Below are 23,082 nucleotides of genomic sequence, written 5' to 3'. Positions count from 1 at the left end.
AACAAAAAGGGTTTGGAGAGATTAAGAAACGAGCTTAAAATTCCACAGCCTACGTGGGATCTGAAATCTGAGTCCAAAACCCACTTCTTGTCTACGTCATCAATTAATTAACAGAACTTCGTGGTCTAATAATGCAGGAAAAGCAAGCAGTCTCTCATTTACAAGACCACACTTCTGAGCACAATGAAAAGAATGCCAAGAAATGAGAACCCTTGTTCTAGAGGCCACCACAGCGCCTGTCTTCAGTGCACCTGCCTGAACAAGAACTGTACAAACAGGAACTCCAAGAACAAATGGTAAAGGACCACTACTTGCTTTCAGCACCGGGGAACCAGCCCGCTGTGATCTCGTGGGGGGAAAAGGTGCTGCTAGGTTAAGGGTGGCTTCGAACTGCCTTGAAAGATCCGCGAACCGTTTCTAAAACTAAATCAACTGCAAATGACACAATTACATCAACTTTGGCAGAAGTTGAAAGCAGCCTCACTTCCTCCCCCTTTCCCGTTGTCTGTTTCAGAGCCTCACCTCTGCCACCAAAAAGCCTGAACCATCTCCCCCAAAGAGAGTGATGATGATAAGAGCAAACACTCTGGGAGGGGCCATGTGCCAGGTGACATGTCACGTACAGGCAGGGAACAAGCACAGACTGCGTGGCAACCTCATGAGACCCCTCACAAGGTCGTGGGCACTCCCAGGAGGACCCCGGGCAGGTGGTGCCTAAACTGCCCAGGATCACACAGCTGCGAAGAGAGCGTGGGGGCTGCAGTCTGCCAAAGCATATTCAATAGCATTCATCCTACAAAAACAAAAGGCTAAGTTTTAAGAAATAAACGACAAAAAGGAAAAAGTGAAGCCTGGCCAAATCTTCAGTGGGGGTGGCGGTGGGGGGGATACACAAGTGGCAAAAGGTGAACTTGTGCAGATCGGTGATTCTAAAGCGAGGAAAAAGGGTACTCACAGGGGTTTGTAGGGGGTCACATCTGAATTTATGACCAGGATGAGATGCCTGCATTTATTAATAACAGTCAGGTGTGAATTTTAGAAGAAGAATGAGAAACACTCTGCACAAGGCTGTATCTAAAAAAAGACAGAGAAAAGAGAAAGGATGGAGGACAGAGGGAGGGAAGGAAGGATGGAGAGAGGGGAGGAGGGAGGAGAGGATGGACGGAAGAGGGAGGGGAGGAGGGAGAGGAGGAGACGGACAGAGGGAGGGGAGGAGGGAGGAGGAAGGAAGGGAGGGGAGAAGGGAGTGGAGAAGGGAGGGAGGGGAAGGGGAGGAGGGAAAGATAGAGGGAGGAAAGAGGCGGGTTGGAAAGGAAGGAGGGAATGAGGGAGGAAAAAGAAAAGATGAAGCAGTGGAGTCGTGTGGGAAAAAAAGATGGGAGGAAAAGGAAAAAAGGGATCTGGGCAATTTTGCACTGCTGCCATGAAAGCGCTCTGCAGTACAACGTAGTGAAAACAGCAAGGAAAAACTCTTTCATTACAGAAGAAGGAAAACTGGCTGGAAGAAATAGTTGGGTTCAGCGAGAAGACCAGCCCCTGAGAATGACAGACGATGTCCAGTTGTGACCAGGGAGCTGGAGGAGAGGGAGTCCGACCCCCTGTCACTGCCACGGCTCCACCATCAGCCCCCCAGCCCCCTGTGCGCTGCAGCCTCACCCCCTTGTCACCTGGGGGCCTGGGCCTCATCCCGGTAACAAGGGCCCTGCCCACTTGATGGGACCCTCACACACCAAGCACAGTGGCCTCGGCAGACATCACCCGATTGGAGGCTAGAGATGCAATGAGTAAGAGACAGGGGTCCCTGCTCTCACTGTGGTGGAAAATGCTTCTCAAATATTCGCACAGAAGCATCACAATGTCACAGCAGTGGCTCGGGTTACTGCTGTGGCGCAGGTTCAATCCTTGGCCTGGGAACTTTCAAAGACATCAGGAAATTACAGACTACTAGAAATGGGAGGGAGGAAAAATTTAAAACAAATAAACCATTCTGAAAAAGATAGAGAAAATTATGTTTTAAAAATAGCTGGGCATTCCTGCAGTGGCGCAGTGGGTTAAGAGTCAGACTGCAGCAGCTTGGGTCACTGTGGCGGTGCAGCTTTGATCCCCAGCCCGGAGCAGTGGGTTAAGGATCCAGCATTGCGGCAGCTGTGACTGGGGGGTTCAGTGCCTGGCCTGCAGCTTCGGTATGCTGTGGGACTAGCCATCAAATTAAAAAAAAAAAAAAAAAAAGTTGGGTAGGGAGCGTGTTGAAAACAAGTTCCCAGGCCCAAACCCCATTGCGGCTGACAAATCTGACAAAGCCTGATGACCGCAGACACTACGAACGAAATTAAAAAAAAAAAAAAAAAAAAAAAAGACAGCCCCTCCCTCACTACAAATGGGGTGAGCACACAATTCAAAGAAGGAACGCAAAAAAGAAGAAGGACAAAAAAGGAATGCAAAGGGTCAATAAAATTCAGGGAAAGGCTCCCCCTGCCTTCCAGCCAGGAAATGCCCATGGAGCAAATTTCATCCCAGCATAAAGTTCCTAAGACTGACAATACATAACACAGAGACAGGTCGTCCCACGTGTGCGACAGCAAAAAAAAATCTGAGGGTGATTTGTCAGTATCCATTACATATGAAAATGCATTCACCTGTCCGAACCAACAATTCCACTTGTAGGAAACCTTAAGAAATACTTGAATACAGATGATCAGGGTACAAAGATGTTTACTCAAGCAAAACATTTGAAACCACATAAACGTCAGTCAGTAGAAGGCCAGATGAATGAATTATACTTCACCAACCTTACAGAATGTTAAGGGAAAGCTTGCACAGTGACATAAAAAGCTTCCAAGATATATAGTTGAGTGGGAAAATGCAAAATGATAAAGGCATATAAAGGATGCCCATCGAATTGAGAGAGAGCAGTTTCATGAGAAGAGCAGAAGGGGCGGGGGTTGGTGGGATAAATATCCTATTTCCTTCTGCATATTTCTAAATAATTTCAGTCTTTGACAAAGAAGATGTATTTGTGTATCACCATTGACAGCAACTGTGAGGGGAGAAGTATTTCAAGTTTCTATTCGTGTGTGTATTCAACACTGCAGTATACTCTAGAGAAAACACAGAAAAAAGACAGATACAGGCTGGTGCCCCACTGGGATCTGAAGAGAGAGGAACAACGCAGCTGTGGGTAGGCTGGCTCTAGGCTGGGGCAGGAGGAAGGGAGGAGGGGAGAGGGGACAAGAGGGAGGGGAGAGGGAGGGAGGGAGAGAGAGAAGGGAGGGGAGGAGCAGAAAAGGGGGAAGGGGAGAGAGGGGAGGGGAGAAGGGAGGGGAGGGGGAAAGGAGGGGGAGGGAGGGAGTGGAGGGGAGGGGAGAGGGAGAGAAGAAGAGAGAGGGAAGGGGAATGGGGAGGAGGAGGGGAGGGAAGAGGGGAGGGAGTGAGAAAGGGAGGGCGGGGGAGGGGGAAGGGGAAGGGAGGGGCTAGAGGCTGGAGGAGAGGGGAGGAGGCTGGTGACACCCCTCCAGAGAGCAGCTGTCCAGAAGGGGATAACAATGATGAGGCTGTAAAGAGGCTCTGACAGGAGAATCAATAACAGAAAATATTCACAAATGACCCTGCTTGGAGGGTATGCTGGGGGGGAGATTAATCGCCGAGGAAAAACGCAGTAGGGTTTTGCCCCGGTTGTCAGGGAATCCAGGACTAGGACAAGGGTAGAATGTGCTAAGTAAGCCGAGGCAAGGGTGGTGCAGGACAATGGACCCCACAAATCCTCACACAAATACCCTTTTGTGCATCTCCGGCCCCACCCCCGGCCGTGACCAGGTCACGTGACCCACTGTCTGAGCAGGGGTTGCAGCTGATCCAGCTGATCCGAGTGGTGACAGCATGGGATCAACAGTGTCCCTGGCTGGGAACAAAGAGGGACGAATGGGTTCTGCACTGAAGATGAATCTATGGTACCTGTTTCTCACGACTGGCCAAGAATTGAATATAAAACCCCTGCTTTTATTCTACTTTCTCCACCAAGCATCTTCAAAACGTGGTGCTCCCAGTTACGCAGTTACACGGGTGGAAGGCAGGTGCTGTCCATGAGCTAACGCTTTTGCAGGTGTGTGGCACAGTACCCACTCTGCCCACGGCCACCACAGAGTGACCCCCACACACTCTCCCTCCTAAACCAACAGGGCCAGGCAGACAGAGTCAGCGGCAGGGACAGAAGGGTGGAGAACACCAAAGATGACTCTGAGCACTGGGAAAACCTCAGCCCAGGCTCGTTTCCTAAGGAGACTGCCTCCTGCCCAGGGTTTTCACATAAGTGTAGGTGACGGCTGCTGGGGGCACCTGCCATAGTTACGGGGTCACCAGGTGTGCCCCTGAGCTTCTGAAGCCACACCCCAGCTGACCCAACCCCAACCTGGAAGGCTTCACTGCAGCTGAAGCCACTGCCCCACCCCACTCCCCAAATCACCACCACCCCCAATCCCTTCCCCCTTCACCCCCACCCTGACCACCCCACCCCACCCCTGCACCCCTCCCATTCCACTGCCCCTCCCCCACCCCAAAGCACCCGCCAACCACCCACCACCACTACCACCACCCCCACCACCCTTCCTCCCACTACTACCATCTATCGCATCACCTACCTACCTCCCTTCCCACCCCATCATCACTCCCACCACTACCTCCATCCCCACCCTGACCATCCCACTCTACCCCACACCCCCACCACTGCACCCCTTCCACTCCATCCCCACTACCCCCACTCCTAAACCCCCAAACCACCCCCCACCACTACCACCCCCCACACCCTCCCATTGCCCTTTCATCCTGACAATCCCATCACCTCTACCACTGCACCCCTCCCACCCCATCACCACCCCCACTAGTACTCCCAACCCCACCCCCGCCACCCCTCCCCCACCCCTTCCATTATTATCCCCACCCCCATCCCCCTCCCAGGAGCACTGACCACTGAGTGTCCCAGGGCCAGAAGAGCTTTCCGAGGGGCTTACTGCCTCCTGTGCAGAGAAGATCTCCGAACCTGTGTCAGCCAGGGCCTCACTCTCCCAACCATGCACCCAGAGCGTCACAGGTGATGCAGACAGGGACAGAGCTCTCTCTGACGTCACAGGAGCAGGGCTTCTCCCAGGTCACCACCAGACCACCGCCCTGATCACTTCCATGCCTCCACTTTCTGCAGAACGCCTGCCTTGCCCACCTGCTTCTTCTCCTTGGGAACCAAAGGCAAACTCTGAGGCAGGGGAGCCTCTGCTTGAAGATCCACCTTTATTATCGAGTTAGAACCATGGTCCCCAACCTGCCCGTTCCATGACCCTCCCCCCATCTTTATGAGAAAGCACCATGCCCCTAAAAAAGAAGAAAATATATATAAGAGAATAGTCAATGCACGCTTTTGTTAATGATAAATTTTAGAGCGAAAGCCAGGGCTCCTCAAAAACGGACAGAAGTGAATGGTCACATCCAGTGACAGGAGATGCTAGAGAGGAAACTGTGGATGTCAGGCCCTGGGAGGTGGTGCTGAGCGGACACCCCGCTGGTGTTAGCCTTGGGAATTTGGCGACGGTGAGGAAGGGGCTTTGATAACGTTCATAACACTCACGCGTTTTCACACGGCAGGTACAACAGCGCACATTTACCCGCACTCAGGGCGCTGGGCCCCGCACGGAGCAGCTGGCATCCTCACTGCGGAGCAATTAGCGCAGGAAACAAAGGCCTTGGGAAGTTACTTGGCCAAGGTCGAAAGGCAATAAGCAAAGCAAAAAAGGTCAGGGACCCGCCTCTCTCTAGCTCCTGTTTCTCCCTGAATATGTGCAATATTTCAAGTGAGGACTAGAAGGAAGTCAACACAAGAGAAATATTTCTCACTAATATCAAGATACATCTGCTTATTTTATATTGCCTATTAGCTGGATTAGCAGAGAATGAGGAATCAAATCAAGGCAGTCAGCCCCCACTCCACACCCCTAACCTCCCCCTTGCCAGCCACTGCCTCTGGAAGGGAGTCTGCAGAAAATCCAAAATTCAGACGGCGATGCATAGAAGAAAATATTCATCTCAACACCAAATAAGATTCCTGCTTGATAAATACTCAAAATTTGTCCAGATATTATTCATTATTACCTATTCACAGAAAAAGGTTATGATCAACCGAGTTACTGCCACAAAATGATCACGCGTTTCTAAAAGCAACACTGCACAGTTTCTGGGACATGGAAAACACCAGTTACGGCATCAGTATTTTCTTCCCATTTTTCCTCAAGGAACGAACAGATGTTACTATTTACAACTGGGAGGGAGGGTTGCACTGCAGGCATTCGTCTAAGAGTTTTGCTTTGAGAACCCTCAATCTGTGCAATACTTTTTATAAAAGCCTTCTGCCTCCCTTTCCTGGCTGCTGCTGCTGTCACCTTTAACAGGTGTGGCTGACACTGAAACACCAGGCTCCAGAGGACTTTTTTTTCTTTCCTTTTTTGGCCCCTGGGGCGGCATATGGACTTTCCCAGAACAGGGATTAGATCCGAGCTGCCCCTGAGGCCTACACTAAAGCTATGGCAATGCTGGATTCTTTACCCACTGTGACAAGCTAGGGACTGAACCTGCATCCCAGCACTTCAGAGATGCCACCAATTCCACAGCGGGAACTCTTAGAGGGACATTTAAAGGGGCGTGGAACTTTTTCTAGGAGACAAACTAGTGGGTCCCCCACAGAGCGGGGCACCTCCGTAGGGCCAAAAATCAGCTGAGCTCTCAGCACCTCTGCCCGGCTGCTGAAATGAAAATTGTCAACTAAAATCCATTTCAACAATGAAGTACCTTCAAGGCCCCTAAGCCCAGAGCTGTGACTCAGCGGTCTGCTCCTGGTTGAACCTACTCCTAACAAAAATGGGGAGATGGCTGGAGAAATGATGTAAAACTTTAGGCATCACCTGACGCCTAGAGACCGGAAAGCTCAAAACAGCATTAAAGGAGATCCCGTCGTAGCTTAGTGGTTAACGAATCTGACCAGGAACCATGAGGTTGCGGGTTCGATCCCTGTCCTATGCTCAGTGGGTTAAGGACCCGGCGTTGCCGTGAGCTATGGTGTAGGTCGCAGATTCGGCTCAGATCCTAATGCTGTGGCTGTGGTGTAGGCTGGCGGCTACAGCTCTGATTAGACCCCTAGCCTGGGAACCTCCATAAGCCATGGGTATGGCCCTAAAAAAGGCAAAAAGACCAAAAAAAAAAAAAAAAAACCATTAAAATATACAAACTCAGTCTCTATTTTTTGTATACAAGTCTCTGTAACTACCTAAGTTAACAGCGGCTTGACCTGCATCTCCCATGAAACTCGGATTTCCTCTGTGCACCTGAGGATCACATGACACGTCTTCCTGATCCCTCAGCATAAAAATGAGTGACATCATGCCATCTGCAGCAACTATGGACGGACTGGCCCTAGAGATGATCACACGGAGTGAAGTAAGCCAGACAAAGATAAATATTAGAGGATATCACTTATACGCACAGTCTAATAAAAAATGACACAAGGGAATTTGTTTATAGAACAAAAACAAACTCACAGATTTCAACACCAATCTACCACGGGGTCAACTGTTGGGGAAAGAGAGGAATTGGAGGGGTGAGAGTAGCAGATCCACACACACTACCGTATAAAAGAGCTGATTGACAAAAACCTACTGTAATGCACTGGGAAACCTGCTCAATAGTTTGTAACAACCTACGTGGAAAACAAGAATGGATACATGTATGTGTATAACTGACTCTCTCTGCTCTACACCTGAAACTAATGCAACATTGTAAATCAACTACTGCTGCAATGAGATTAAAAGAAAAAAAAAATCTTCCAGGAGGCCCCTATTCCCAAACCTACTCTTTTTTTTTTAATGGGCCAGGCTTTTTCAGAAGGTAGCATTCCATGGGTTCAACAAGCATCTCTTGAGAACCCGCTGTAGAGGACAAACCTGCCACCCCAACACACTGCTCTGGCCCCAGGATTACTGCCAGCTGAAAACAAAAGACTCAGGAAGAAAGATGGACCTTCCCCCAAGCCTGAAGGGTTCAGATAGAGGGCCTGTTCCCAGAACAGACACGTCACCCGGGTTGTCTGCAAAGAACACGGGTGACATGTGGTCCGGGGAACAGGGCTGGAGGCCAGAGTCCGTTCCGCCCACTGCCTGCCCAGGGCCCGGCAAACCTTTACCAGACCTTCCCTCCCCATCGGCTTGGAACTGCCTTCCTTGTCTCCGACGTTCTGGACCACGACCCCCAGCATCCACTTCTGCCTTTAGCTAAAAATGGTACTTAAGGTGAGGGCTTCAGCCATTCTGGGAGCTACTCGGTTCTCCTGGGTTTGTATATTTCCCATGTATATCTGTTGTTAAACCTTTAATTTTCTCCTGTTCATCAGGCTTGTGTCAACTTAATTCTTACATCAGCCAGAAGAACCTAGAACAGCAGAGGAAAGCTTCTTCCTCCCCAGCACCAGGAAATGCCAGAAAGTACCCAGTACTGGCACTAGAAAATGGCATGAGGGAATTCCCTGGTGGCCTAGCCATTAGAATCTGGAACTGTCACTGCTGTGGCGAGGGTTCGATCCCTGGCCTGGGAACGTCTGCATGCTGTAGACGTGGCCCAAAAAAATGGCCTGAGTCCCTTAGCCTGCCTGGGTCCAGCAGGAAAGAGATGGGAAGCTGGAAGTGGCAAAAACTGCAGGAAAAGTGCTATGAAAGATGGATGCAAAAGGACCTTCGCCTGATTTTATTTTATTTTATTTTATTTTTTTGCTTTTTAGGGCCACACCCAAGGCATATGGAGGTTCCCAGGCTAGGGGTCGAATCGGAGCTGTAGCTGCCAGCCTACACCGCAGCTCACTGCAATGCCCAGATCCTTAACCCACTGAGTGAGGCCAGGGATCAAACATGAAACCTCATGGATCCTGGTCAGGTTCATTAACCACCGAGCCACAAAGGGAACTCTGTGATTTTATCTTATTTTTAAAATTGAGGTTTAACTAACAAGATAAAACAAGTAAATATGAAGTGTTCGCTTTGGAGTTTCGACAATTGTTTGCGTCCTGCGAGGTACCCAAAACAAGATAGAAAACATTCTACCCTCTTGGGCTTCCTGGCAGTTCATCCCCACACCCTCCCACAGGCAGCCTGATTTTCATCAGTATGGTCTCGCTCGTTCTAAAATTTCACATAAACAGAGTCTATTTGAGTCCAGCTTCTTTCATGCAGCCGAATATTTCTGAGATTCCCCAGTGCTGCTGCAAGCGTCCATGAGTCGTCCCGCAGGACTGTTGAGCGGTATTTTCCTGTACGGATGTACCCGTTTGGTGATTCATTCATCTGCTGATGGATGTTGGGCACTTGCCAACAGCAGAGTAGCTATTTGCTATGAATAAGGTTGAGTATCATCTGTTTTGGTTCATCTCTTTGATCTGTATTTGCACGTGTTTGGGTTTGGTTTTGGCTGCACCTGTGGCATGCAGAGGTTCCTGGGCCAGGGATCGAACCCAAGCCACAGCAGCAACCAGAGCCACAGCAGTGGCAACACTAGATCCTTAACTCACTGAGTCACAGAACTTCCTATTTGTATGTGTTTTTAATGCAGGGGGCAAGAAGGCAAGAGCGTAAGGTTGGAACGAATGAGGTTCTCAAGGAATATGCATCAGGGAGAAAGCCAAGAATTAAGGGTGTAATGTTAGGCACAGATAAAGCACGGGATGCATGAGAAGAGAGAGTCCTGGATGACTGGATCTCTAAAGATGTCAGCTAAACCAAACAAAAAAACAAAAAACAAAAAATAAACCCCAAAAGATATGCCAGCTAAGGACATACGACTCTTTGAGGACAGCATCCGAAAGAGGGAAGAGGGACCACCTTTATTTCTTAAAAACCTTAGCGAAGTGGTTAGCACACATCTTTCGAAGACAGAAAGACCCGGCCTCAAATCCCCTCTCTGCAGGCTGGAGCAAGTTAGTAAAACTCCCTAAGATTTATTTTCTTCTTCTGTAAGATGGAGAAAACAGCCCCCATTTCAAAGACTTATCGAGAGGCTGAAACCAGGAAAGCCACGCAGGTAAGAGACGGCTTAGCCTCCCGTGCAGCAGGATGGATGTAAATGCACTCACCCCTGACAGGTCCTGGAATCTAAGACAGGGCAGCATCAAAAGCACCCTGAGAGACTTCTGCTAATTTCACGCCGCCTCGGACACTGCAGATTTACCTCCAGTTTTTGAACCTATTTTTGAATTAAATGAACCAATTTTCTCTGGCGAAGATTTTTAGGGAGATACAAGAGTGAGCGCAAGGGAATACAGTGAGGTCTGGAGCAGCAACAGGACTGCATTCATTGGACACCAAGACCGTTCACAGGTTCCTGCTATCACAGAAAACAGCTCCAGGGAGACTGCAACCCCACAGCCCCAACCCCCAGGGCCAAGAAGCAGCCTGCTGCAAAGAACACAGCAATGCTTCTGAACACAGCACGCTGTGGTTACACCAACCATTTCAGAAATCCTCTTCTACTGATGATGAAATTTTGACTTACAAAAGAAAGAAAACTTTCTGTGCCTTTTAGCCACAGGAATGAAAATTAAATGAAAGTACTAGAGTGTGGACACTACCCTGCAAATGACCTCTGGTGGAAGTACTGTAACCCTCGTTCAGCAGAAGAAATATAAACCTTACTTGTTAATGCTTTATATTTCTAAAGCGTAAGAAAATACACTTTAGAAAAGTGTAAGAAAACACATTGGCTTTCAACATCAAGGCAGATTTTTGTCTGACGTCATACAATGTTTTCTATTTTTTATTAATCGTTTTTTTTGAGGTATAGTTGATAGTCTTATATAAGTTACAAGGGTCCCCCGTAATGAGTCACAATTTTTAAAGGTTGTACTACATTTATAGTTATTATAAAATATTAGCAATATTCTCTGTGATCTATAATATATCCTCGTAGCTTGTTTTTTTTTCAGCCACGCACATGGCATGCAGAAGTTCCCGGGCCAGGGATCGAACCTGTGCCACAGCAGCAACCTGAGCCACAGAAGTGACAGCCACACCACCAAAGCTTTAATCTGCTGAGCCACCAGGAAACTCTGTAGCTCATTTATTTTATACGCAGTAGTGAGCATCTTTTGATCCCCTCCCCCAACTGGCCCCTCCCCCTTGGCTCTCCCACCACCGCTTTGTTCTCTCTGTCCACACAATTTTTTAATTCTATCTGCAGATGGGGACATCATTCTTCTTGCAGCCTATGCCCCTCCCTAAGAGATGCAGACTTAATTTACTTCCGCAGGTCATCCACCACAGGAACTAAAGAGCAAACTGTGCTCAGCTGACTCTGAACATAGGCCATTTCCTTTATCATCTCCAGAGCTGCGAGAATATTCCTTAGCTAAATATATGCGAAATCTGAGTCGGCGTAATTATAGTAACCGACCCTTGAGAAGATCCAGAGCTAAGAAACATGACCACCAGAATCCAAATGTCACAAACATTAGATGCAGATTCACGGCAACTGTCAAAAAATACCTGTAAGCCATAAAGAGTTTAGAGTGATAAAAGAGAGATGACTTCCCAGGTGTGGTGACAATATCCTTGGTAGGCCATTCAAAGGGCTAGGACTAGGCCTTATCACAGCAGACTAAAGTTTCTGGACCACACCTGCCTTACAAGTCTGTTAGGGTCCAGGAAAATATTCCCCCTTGTCGCATCTTCATATCTAGAGTTACACTAGTACAATAACTGATCTGGTAAAGAACCATAAATTTGATTTTTTTTTTTTTTAGGGCCACACTTGCAGCACATAGAGGTTCCCAGGCTAGGGGCTGAATCGGAGCTGCAGCTGCTGGCCTACACCACAGCCACAGCGATGCGAGATCCGAGTGTCGTCTGCAACCGACACCACAGCTCACAGCAACACTGGATCCTTAACCCACTGAGCCAGGCCAGGAATCGAACCCACAACCTCATGGATACTAGTCCGGTTCTTAACCCACTGAGCCACAAAGGGAACTCCTATACTTGATTAACTGTTTCAGGTCTCCTAGTCATCATTATTTGTGTTGGAGGCTCAGTTACATGTTTGGTAAGACAAGAAACAATAATCTTATAAAACGGGCAAAATACAAGCAATATAGCTAAAACATGAAGAGGGTGATAAGTAAATATTTAAGCCAAGAGCTTCCTGTGCCAAACCAGTTTTAGATGTTGTCAAGACTGGGGAGCGGGTTGCTTAAAGCAGCAGAGAACCTCAGTATTCAGGAGGCTAATAGCCTGGTGTTAACTGCATAAACTCATCCCACAATTGTGGAAGCGTCCCTACTAATAAACAGGAGGTTACAGTTTTTGATGGAGACTCAGCTCATTGTTCTGAGTTTTAGGGACCCTAAAAGAAAATTCACAATCATGGTCAGGGTCAGAGCAGCTAATATTAATAGGCCAGGTGAGAAAACCCCACCTAGTAATACAATACATTTCCTAAGGGCCCTCACAGTTCTTAAATCTAAAAATACTTCTCAGTCAAAACTGCATATGGACAAAATATTTAAATTGAGATCTATGTTCTTTATTTTATGCATCCTGGATAAATGCAGCTAGTTACAAGTTATTCAGAGGTAGGGTATTTTTCAGAATCCGAAAGGGATCAGACAGGAAATAGGATTATAAAGTAATTACAGCTGGATTATCCTCTCACTAATTTCTGGTAATACCAACCAATGCCTATTTTTTTTTCATCTGCAAAGTGTGCCCCAGAAGTACCAAAAACACCCTAAAAAGCATGAAATATATAAGAAGTGGAAAGAACTGGCTAAAAGGAGCTCATGATAGAGGAATATTATGGGATGGATATAAGTCTATAAAATATAGCCTTTGCCATCATGGCTTTTCCTATACAGAGGCGATAACAAAAAACAAGATACCGGACACAGAAGGGGAAGCATGCTGGCCACTTGTAGGAGCGAATCAGGGCGGGGTGACCAGCATCGTCCGAAACCTACCCCCCGCCAGGACCCCTGGGCCCAGGAGGACAGAGCAGCCTGGAGAAGCAGCTCCAGGTGAGCAGATGTGCGTGAGCAGATGTGAACACACTGGCTCCAGCCCTCCTGCCACCCAGTTCTCCCACTTTACACGCACACAGACTTTCTGAGTTAGGGATGATTCACACCTCGGGATGAAAAGACTGAGGCTCAAGACAATGAGAGCGATTTAAACCACCTACCTAGCTGGTCACCAGGCCTCGAACCCTATCCCTGGATTACCGAATCCCACATCCTTCTAGAACTACCGCCAAAGACTGACCCGGAGGATGCAGAGTTTAAGGACCCTGCAATGCTACAAAAAGATGGATTCCAACTTGCAAACTCAGATTATTCAGCGTAAGATAATACTTTGAAAAGGAGTCACAGGTTCTCCTTTGCCTTTGGACACAAAGGGTTAATCAGCCTAAAAGAACAGACATTTGGAGTTCCCGTTGTGGCTGAGGGGGTTAGGAACCCGACCAATCTCCTTGACGATGTGGGTTTGATCCCTGGTCTCACTCAGTGGGTTAAGGATCCGGGTTGCCACAAGCTGCAGCACAGATTACAGGTGCAGCTCTATCTGGTGTGGTTGTGGCTGTGGCATAAGCCAACAGCTTAAGCTTCAATTCTACCCCTAGCCTGGGAACTTCCATATGCCACAGATGCAATCCTAAAAAGAAGAAAGAAAGAAAGAAAGAAAGAAAGAAAGAAAGAAAGAAAGAAAGAAAGAAAGAAAGAAAGAAAGAAAGAAAGGGAGGAAGGAAGGAAGGAAGGAAGGAAGAAAGGAAGAAAGGAAAGAAGAAAGGAAGGAAGAAAGAAAGGAAGGAAAGGAAGGAAGGAAGAAAGGAAGAAAGAAAGAAAGAAAGAAAGAAAGAAAGAAAGAAAGAAAGAAAGAAAGAAAGAAAGAAAGAAAGAAAGAAAGGAAGGAAAGAAGAAAGAAAGAAAGGAAGGAAGAAAGAAAGAAAGGAAGGAAAGGAAGGAAGGAAGGAAGAAAGAAAGGAAGGAAGGAAGGAAGGAAGGAAGAAAGAAAGAAAGAAAGAAAGAAAGGAAAGGAAGGAAGAAAGAAAAGAAAAGAAAGAAAGGAAAGGAAGGAAGAAAGAAAGGAAGGAAAAAGAAAAGAAATTAAAGGAGTTTCCTGGCGGCCTAGCAGTTAAGGACTCAGCATGGTCACTGCTGTGGCAGAGGTTCGATCCCTGGCCCAGGAACTTCCACCTGCCACAGGCATGGCCAAAACAAAAAAAGAAAGAAATTATTAGAAATGCTACAAAAAGATGGATTCCAACTTGCAAACTCGGATTATTCAGCAAGATGGTTGACCTTTGTGAGCCATGTATCATCTAAAGAGAATTTTACAAATTTATTCCTTTCCCCTCCTGCCTCCTTTCCATCAGGAGGTCATGGAATTCTCCTTCACGGCAGAAAAGACATCCTTCCAGCTCTGACAGCAGAGCCACGGGACTCACTAAAAGGAGCGGGGTGTGGGCTGGGAGACAGGGGAGAGAGGCGGGAGCCAGACTGGCGCCCCTGGTCCAGGCTGCAGTCGTGGGAGGAGGTGAGGAGTGACAGAGGCAGAAGGGGACCCCTAGCCTCTCTCCCCACCGGGGACCCTGCCAAGGAGGCCACCTCAGGTCTACGTGGTACAGACCAAACACAGCGGGACCCGTGAGCCTGGCTGGGGCGCTGGCCAGACGCCCCTGGCTGGACGAAGGGGCCCTGTAGCTGGGGGAACAGAGCAGGTCACATGGGACGGGAGCCAGGGTGCACCCCAGCCAGACCTCCCAGGGGTGTGCGCACCAGCGGGACCCAAGGTGAAGTCCAGTAAACGCCATGGCCGAGCATCAGGCTGGGAAGGAGCCCGAGGCAGAGGAGCTGAAAGGCAGGAGAAAGACTGCAGCGCGGCACGCTCCTCCCCAGGAGGATGAGGTCGCAGAAGCCACCTCTCCCCCAGGTGCCCAGAGGAAAGACCAAGACAGGGCCTACCTGCCACCAGGCATTTTTAACCAGGAGACAGGACCACGGAGCCCGTGACCACCCCTGACCTTGAGAAGAGGCGCAACTTAGCACATTTTCTTTACTCCCCGGAGGACGGAGCTCAGGAAGACACAGAGTAGCTGGAAAAGAAAGGCGTTCTCTGCCTTTCCAAGGCTAACCATGAATCACGCGATTCACCCGACTACACAGGCAGAAAAGCTGCTTTCCACGGAGAACAACAGTCTCGGCACCTCCCCGGAGATGTATTAAAAGTTCTTTGGGGTTCAGGGAAGAACCAGTGTCTCACAACTAGTTCGGACTTGGGCCACAAACAGCTAAGATATTCATTCCGATTATTCCAATTCTAAAACAAACAGAGAAAAGAGTCCTTCCAGGGAGCAAAGTCGGCTTTTAGAAAAGCAGAACCTCAAACAAAGCAACTTTGGACCGTTGCGAAACAGTGACAGGCGGCCCCATTATGTACATACTAGAAACAGGCTTGTTCTCTTTCAGGACAGACTTTGGGAGCTGAGGCCAAGACAGTGACAGTCGGTACAGGCCATGTGCCATCGGCCAGTAAACATCAGATGTCCCCACAGGCCCAAGGGTTTGTACCGATGGGGGAGGGATGGCTGGGAGCCTCATGTGGACACACGTGTCAACCAGCACAATCTTACTCTCCATTTTCAATGTTGCAATGTGTCATGTGGACGACAGTTCTTTCTGAATTGACTGAGCCTTCTGGACTCCCATCAGGTTCCTCAGCAACAGGAACTCTGATTTCCAAGGGGCACAGGGCTGCCTGGAATGAAAACTACACCTCCCCGCCTTCCTGGAGCCGGCATGGCCAAATAAGAAAGTTCTGGTCAGTGAAATGAACGCAGAAGTGTCCCAGGGTAACTTCTAGGAATGTTCTATGAAAGATACGGGTTCCCTTCGTCCCTTCTTCCCTCTTTTTTCCTTTCTCCTGGCTGGGAAGCTGAGCACAGGAACAGACTCCCCTCCCAGGGACCCTCCCCCGAGTCAGCTGTCCAAGTCCTGGCTCCACTGATGGGGTGTGAGCGGAAGTGACTGTGCTCCTTCTGGGACGTGTCCTTTAGAGGAAGGGACATCCTCGGTCCCGCTGGCTGGGAGCCGGCTGTGGCGGCCACACAGCTAAGAACCGTGCGCGGGTAACAGGCTAGGAAGGCAAAGCACAGTGACAGAAGGTACCTGGGTCTCTGCCGCCATCGCAATGCTGGTAACAACCCTCTGCAACACTTAACTCTGTAAAACAATCACTGTATTCTGCGCACCAACTCTGGGGTCAGAAACTCACCAGCCCAGGGGAACGTCTTGTTTCTGGAGCCTCAGCTGCCCAAACCCAGAGGCTAGAAGGGCTTGAGGGCGGGAGGCTGGAGTCACGCGGAGGCCTCTTCACTCCCCCTCAAGCTGGGACCTCCTCTGGGGCTGCAACCAGACATGGGCCTCTCTGTGCAGCCTTATGGAACGGTGACCTCAGGGCTCTGGCACGGGAGTCCCAGGGAACAGGGTGGAAGTGGCACCCCGTTCCTGACCTAAGTGTACAAGACACATCCCCAAAGTCTGCTGGTCACAAGCGACCCAGGTACCCAGAGGCTACAGGGGAGGAGATGAGACCAGCCTTCAATGCAGAAAGCAGCAAAGAAACTGCATTTTTGGAAAGTCCATTCCAAAAGAGATCATTTTTAAGCCACTGTTATTGTGGGTCTCTATAGCAAACTTTAAAAAAAAAATTTTTTTTTTTTGGTTTTTCGTCTTTTCCAGGGCCGCACCCGCGGCATATGGAGGTTCCCAGGCTAGGAGTCTAATCACAGCTGTAGCCGCCGGCCTACACCACAGCCACAGCAACGCCAGATCCGAGCCATGTCTGCGACCTACACCACAGCTCATGGCAACGCCAGATCCTTAACCCACTAAGCAAGGCCAGGGATTGAACCTGAAACCTCATAGTTCCTAGTCAGATTCATTAACCACTGAGCCACGACAGGAACTTCTATAGGAAACTTTTAAGAAACACTTATGCACGCTGGTGGCTCAGTGAATTAAGAATCCAGCATTGTCACTGCTGTGGTGCAGGTTTGATCCCCGGCTGGGGAACTTCCACGTGCCGTGAGTGCGGCCAAAAAATAATAATAATAATAAATTTAAAATAAAAAATGTAAAAATCATCAAACACAAGTAGTAACAATGTCTATCTCAAGAAACTAATCTTATAACTACTAGAATGACTTTCTCGCTATACTTTATATCATCAGCAGGTGGCGTCGTTTCTATTTCCCAAAGTGTTCATGACTATCAGGAACCCCCAGGACAGTACAATCCTCTTGCCACCTGCATGCTGCCAAGTTCCCTTCTTGGTTTGGTGCAGTGAGGGGTTTCGGAACCCAGACAATAAAGATGCTGACATGGCCCAAACACTGCGGCCTGAAAACAAAGTGTTTTAGATGCAAGCAGGACTGGATGGGCCCCGAAGTGCCTCACACATCACAGATACACCCCCAAAGACCCCACATTAGGTCAAGTAATGTCATCAATTTAACTGAGAGAGAAAAAAAGACGAAAGGACTTGTTACTTTAAGAAATACTGTCCAGGAGTTCTCACTGTGGCTCAGGAGGTTAAGAACTTGACATAATCTCTGTGAGGATGCAGGTTGGATCCCTGGTCTCGCTCAGTAGGTTAAGGATTTGGCGTGGCTGTGGCTGTGGTGTAGGCTGGCAGCGGCAGCTCCGATTCAACCTCTAGCCTGGGAACTTTCATATGCCGCAGGTGCAGCTGTAAAAAGAAAAAGAAAAGAAATAGTGGTCTAACCTCACAAGAACTCCAGTGCTCTCTCACCTATGCTTATTACCCTCAGACAATATACTTACAGTTAGCACACAATTACCCCAAGGTTTTCAAATATTATTATTATGGAATAATAACATAACCAGCTTTATAAATGCAGATTAATAATAATCCCACCTAACTGTGGTTACAGTTCAGTAAGAAGTCTCCTGCCAATCTAACCGCCTGTTCCTCATAGGCAAAGTGTTTCGCAGCATACACACACTTGCATGCACACACACACACACACGCGCGCGCGCAAACATTCCCACACTCACGGTCCCAGGTGTCCTGAGAAGAGACCAAGACACAGTCTGGTTCCCACAGCTCCTACCTGGACAGGAGTCTCTGGGACCGTCACAGCCCAGTGGTTCTGCGCCCCCTAGTGGCCACATTGAAAAGTGCACGTCACCCACAAGCAAAGCAGCAAGCTCTTTTCCCAAGACTATTTTTGGTCAAATCATCTGAACTGTTGGGCCACCACCTTGGGTCACTGTCACTCTTCTCTAATTTCGGGAGCCCCATCACACACTTGCCCTCCCTCGCTCCCCCTGCACCAGTGGCCTGGGACCCCCGGCTGCAGGTTCAGGTCTCTGCATACAAACCCAGCCCCCTCTCTGGTCAGGGCGCAATTGGAGAGCAAAGACCTTGGTTCATCTCTTTGTGTTCCCGGCAAGCGCACTGCCCAGAAGAGAAGAAGATATTCAAATATGTGGTTTAAAAAAGGGGAAGAAAACTAGGACAGGAAGGAAGTAGGAAGGACATTAGGAAGGAACATGTTAGGAGGCAGGAGAGTGAAAAAGCAAAGGACACCAAAGCCACAGTCAGCAAATATGTATGTGACCCTGGGCCATTGGCTTGCTGGATGGACAGGGAGGGCTCGGTCACTGGGCCCGGGCTGTCACCTGGTGGCAGTGTAACTGGGCTGTGGCCCATGTTCCCAGAGACCCCATGACCTGTTCATCCCACAGTCTTACTGTCTCACACACGTACACATGCTCAGCATGCTTCTGAAGGTCACCAGGGAACTTTTTTTTTTGGGCCACACTTGCAGTACATGGAAGTTCCCAGGCCAGGTATCAAACCTATGCCATGGCAGCAACAATGCTGGATCCTTAACTGCGAAGCCACCAGGGAACTATTTTTTTGATTTTTTTTTAATTGAAGTATAGCTGATTTACAACTTCGTGTTAGTTTCTGGCCTACAGCACAGTGATTCAGTCTTACACACACACACACTCATACTCACACCTGCTATGATAAAGTACGAGAAGTATTTCCTTTTTTTTTTCTTTTTGTCTTTTTGTCATTTCTAGGGCCACTCCCATGGCACATGGAGGTTCCCAGGCTAGGGGTCTAATCGGAGCTGGAGCCACCGGCCTACGCCAGAGCCACAGCAACGTGGGATCCGAGCCGTGTCTGCAACCTACACCAATAGCTCACGGCAGCGCTGGATCGTTAACCCACTGAGCAAGGGCAGGGATCAAACTCGAAACTTCATGGTTCCTGGTTGGATTTGCCAACCACTGAGCCACAACAGGAACTCCACGAGAAGCATTTTCTTACAAAACTCGGAGTTCCCATTGTGGCTCAGCAGGTTAAGAACCTGACACAACGTTCATGAAGATTTGGGTTCAATCCCTGGGCTTGTTCAGTGGGTTAAGTTTCCAGCATTGCCGTGAGCTGTGGTGTAGGTTGCAGATGCAGCTGGGATCCCATGTTGCTGGGGCTGTGGTGTAGACGGGCAGCTGCAGCTCAAAATCACCCTCTAGCCTGGGAACCTCCCTATGCCGTGGGTATGGCTCTACAAAGGAAAAAAAAAAAAAGACATCGAGGAGAAGAAATTCAAGGCAGCGACCACAGCTACTGCTAAGGCCCTAGGACAGGACATGCTTAAGCAAGCCCCAGGGCGCCACTGTGTCTAGAAGGAAAAGATGAGGGGACAGAGCATGAAGAGAGGACGTCAGAGAGGAACCCCAGGACAGCTGGGTCCTGGAGGACCAGGCAAGCCATTGCAAGGACCTTCAACGTGACGCTCACAGAAATGGGAAGCCACTGGAGGGATTTCAGCAGAATTAACAGATGGGACTTATGATTTAAAAAACCACTATTGGGGCGTTCCCGTCATGGCTCAGCAGTAACGAACCCAACTAGTAACCATGAGGATGCAGTGCCAGCCCTGGCCTTGCTCTGTGGGGTAAAGGATCTGGCCATTGCCGTGAGCTGTGCTTTAGGCTGCAGATGAGGTTTGCATCCTGTGTTGCTGTGGCTGGGGTTGCAGGCCAGTGGCTGCAGCTCCAATGTGACCCCTCCCCTGGGAACTTCCATATACTGCACAAGTGACCCTCAATACAAAAAATAAAAATAAGTAAAACCCCACTATTGGGAGTTCCCTGGTGGCTCAGTGGGTTAAGGATCCGGTGTTGTCACTGCTGTGGCTCTGGTTCAATTCCTGGCCCAGAAACTTCTGCATGCCATGGGCATGACCAAAAAAAGAAAAAAAAAGAAAAAAAAAAAAACCACTATTGCTACTATGTTTGGGAAAAAAAAGATTCTCAACAAAGAATATTTACCAAGTGCTTCTTCTTCAGGTATAAAAAAATATTTCAGCCCGGAATAGACAACATAATACTAAAGAAGAACGAGGGTGACAGACTGACATCGCCCAAGTTCAAGATTTACTATGAAGCCACTGTCTTCTCGCCAACACCCATCTTGATGACTGACACACACATCAATCGGACAGAACAGGGAACCCAGAAATAGAACAACACAATGTCACTCATCTCTGACAAAAGCAAAGGCAATTCAAAAGAGAAAGGATAACCCTTTCAGCAAATGATGCTGAACAACGGGACACCCACATGCACAATACGTGAATCTAGACACAGACCTTTCATAAAAATTAACTGAAAATGGATCACAGACCTTCATGCAAAACTATAAAACTTCCAGACAGTAACAGAAGAAAATCTAGGTGACCTTGGATTCCTTAATAGCTTTTTACTTTTTTTTGTTTTTTTTTTTTTTTTGGTCTTTTTAGGGCCGCACCCAAGTCATATGGAAATTCCCAGATTAGGGGTTGAATCAGAGCTGCAGCTGCCAGCCTACACCACAGCCACAGCAACGCAGGATCTGAGCTGTGTCTGCAACCTACACCCCAGCTCACGGCAACGCCAGATCCTTAACCCACTGAGCAAGGCCAGGGATCAAGCCCACATCCTCATGGATACTTGTCAGGTTTGTTAACCACTGAGCCACAACGGGAACTCCCTGCGCTAGCTTTGTAAATACAATAACACATCCATGAGCACGAAAAGCAGTAAGTTGGACTTTATTAAAATCAAAAACTTCTGCTCTGCAGAAGATACTGTTAAGAGAAAAAGACCAGCTACTGACAGAGAGAACATATTTGTAGACTACGTATCTGAAAAAGCACTATTACTTAAAATACACGAAATATACAAAGAACTCCCAAAGCTCAGTAACAAGAAAACAAAAAAGCCAACAGAAAAGTGGCAAAACATCAAAACAGTCACCTCACCAAAGGAGACAGACAAATGTCAAACAAGCACATGAAAAGACGGCCCCGGTCACAGGCCTTAGGGAAATGCAAACTAAAACAACAAGGAGATACCAGGACACACCTCTTAGAATGGACAAAATCTAAAACCCTAGACAACATCAAATGCTGACAAGCACATGGAGCCACAGAAATTCTTATTTGTTGTTGACAGAAATGCAAACAGCACAGCCACTTTGGAAGGCAGACTAACAGTTTCATACAAAGCTAAACACAGTCTCACCATATAATCCATTAATCACGCTCATAGGTATTTACCCAGACAAAATGAAAACTTATGCCCACACACAATGTGCACGCAATGATTACAGAAGCTTTATTCATTTTTTAATTTTATTTCTTTAATTTTTTTTTTAGAGCTGCACCTCTGGCATATGGAGGTTCCCAGGCTAGGGGTCTAATGGCAGCTGTAGCCGCCGGCCTACACCACAGCCACCACAATAGAGGATCCAAGCCGAGTCGGCAACCTACACCACAGCTCATGGCAATGCTGGATCCTTAACCCACTGAGTGAGGCCAGGGATCGAACCTGAATCCTCACGGATACTATGTCGGGTTCTTAACCCACTGAACCACAATGGGAACGCCTGATTTTTAATTCTGATATTTTTTGCCACACCCGTGGCATGCAGAAGTTCTGGGGGCAGGGATTGAACCTGAGCCACAGCAGTGAAAACACTGGATACTTAACTCACTGTGCCACAGGGAAACACTTATTTTTTTTTATTGTAAATGCTGGAAAAAGATGGAGTTCACGTTGTGACTCAGCGAGTTACAAACCCAATTAGTATCCATGAAGATGCAAGTCTGATCCCTGGCCTCACTGGGTTGAGGATCTGGCGTTGCCATGAGCCGTGGTGTAGATCGCAGATGCAGGTTGGATCCTACACCGATGTGGCTGTGGTGTAGACCTCAGTTGCCTCTAGCCTGGTAAACTCCATATGCCGCAGGTGCAGCCCTAAAACACACACACACACACACACACACACACACACACACACACACACACACAAAGGTAAATGCTAGACAAAGAAAAAATGAGCTATCAAGCCATGAGGAGATACAGAGGAACCTTCACGGTACACTGCAAAGTGAACAAAGACAAATGCAAAAAGGCTGCAGGCTGTATGATTCTACAGCTGGAATCTGGAAACGGCAAAAATCTACACAGGCGGTACAAAGATCCGTGAGGGCAGAGAGGAATAAACAGGCGGAGCGCAGTGCAGTTGTAAAAATCGGCTCTCAAAGGCTATTCATCTAAAACATTATTCCCTGCCCTCAAAATGCTTAGTCTCATGTTACCTTATGATCCATATCCTGCCCAATTCCCAAATGGAGTTACTATGACACACAGAAAAGGGACACGGAAAGCGGAAATGAAATCTCAAGAAGCAAGAGTGGGGAAAGCTCCACAACTATTTCCATGATTCGAGCTAAAGAGTAACGTTTCAATGTTCCTTAGATGACTTCCTCCATCAAACCCCGTCATTTCTCTCCTTGCCCCACGAAGCTGCCCTTCGCCGCATCCACATCGGTGACAATGGTACAGGTATGTGATGACGTCATCGATGTCAGGCCCCCACTGGACTCCTTCAAAGCAGGTAAAGGAGATTAGTAATACAACAGTAACCAGAAAGC

General features: G+C 48.2%; 1 protein-coding gene across 27 annotated transcripts in view; it reads right to left on the bottom strand.

Moving 5' to 3' along the window:
• DST (dystonin) overlaps positions 1 to 23,082 on the bottom strand; it is a 487,727-nt gene that overhangs the window by 288,637 nt on the left and 176,008 nt on the right. The window lies entirely within an intron of this gene.

The sequence above is a fragment of the Sus scrofa genome, chromosome 7 (assembly GCF_000003025.6).
Source record: "Sus scrofa isolate TJ Tabasco breed Duroc chromosome 7, Sscrofa11.1, whole genome shotgun sequence".
Classification (NCBI taxonomy): domain Eukaryota; kingdom Metazoa; phylum Chordata; class Mammalia; order Artiodactyla; family Suidae; genus Sus; species Sus scrofa.
The sequence above is the reverse complement of the archived record's forward strand: the minus strand, read 5'-3'. Positions and strand labels throughout refer to the sequence as shown.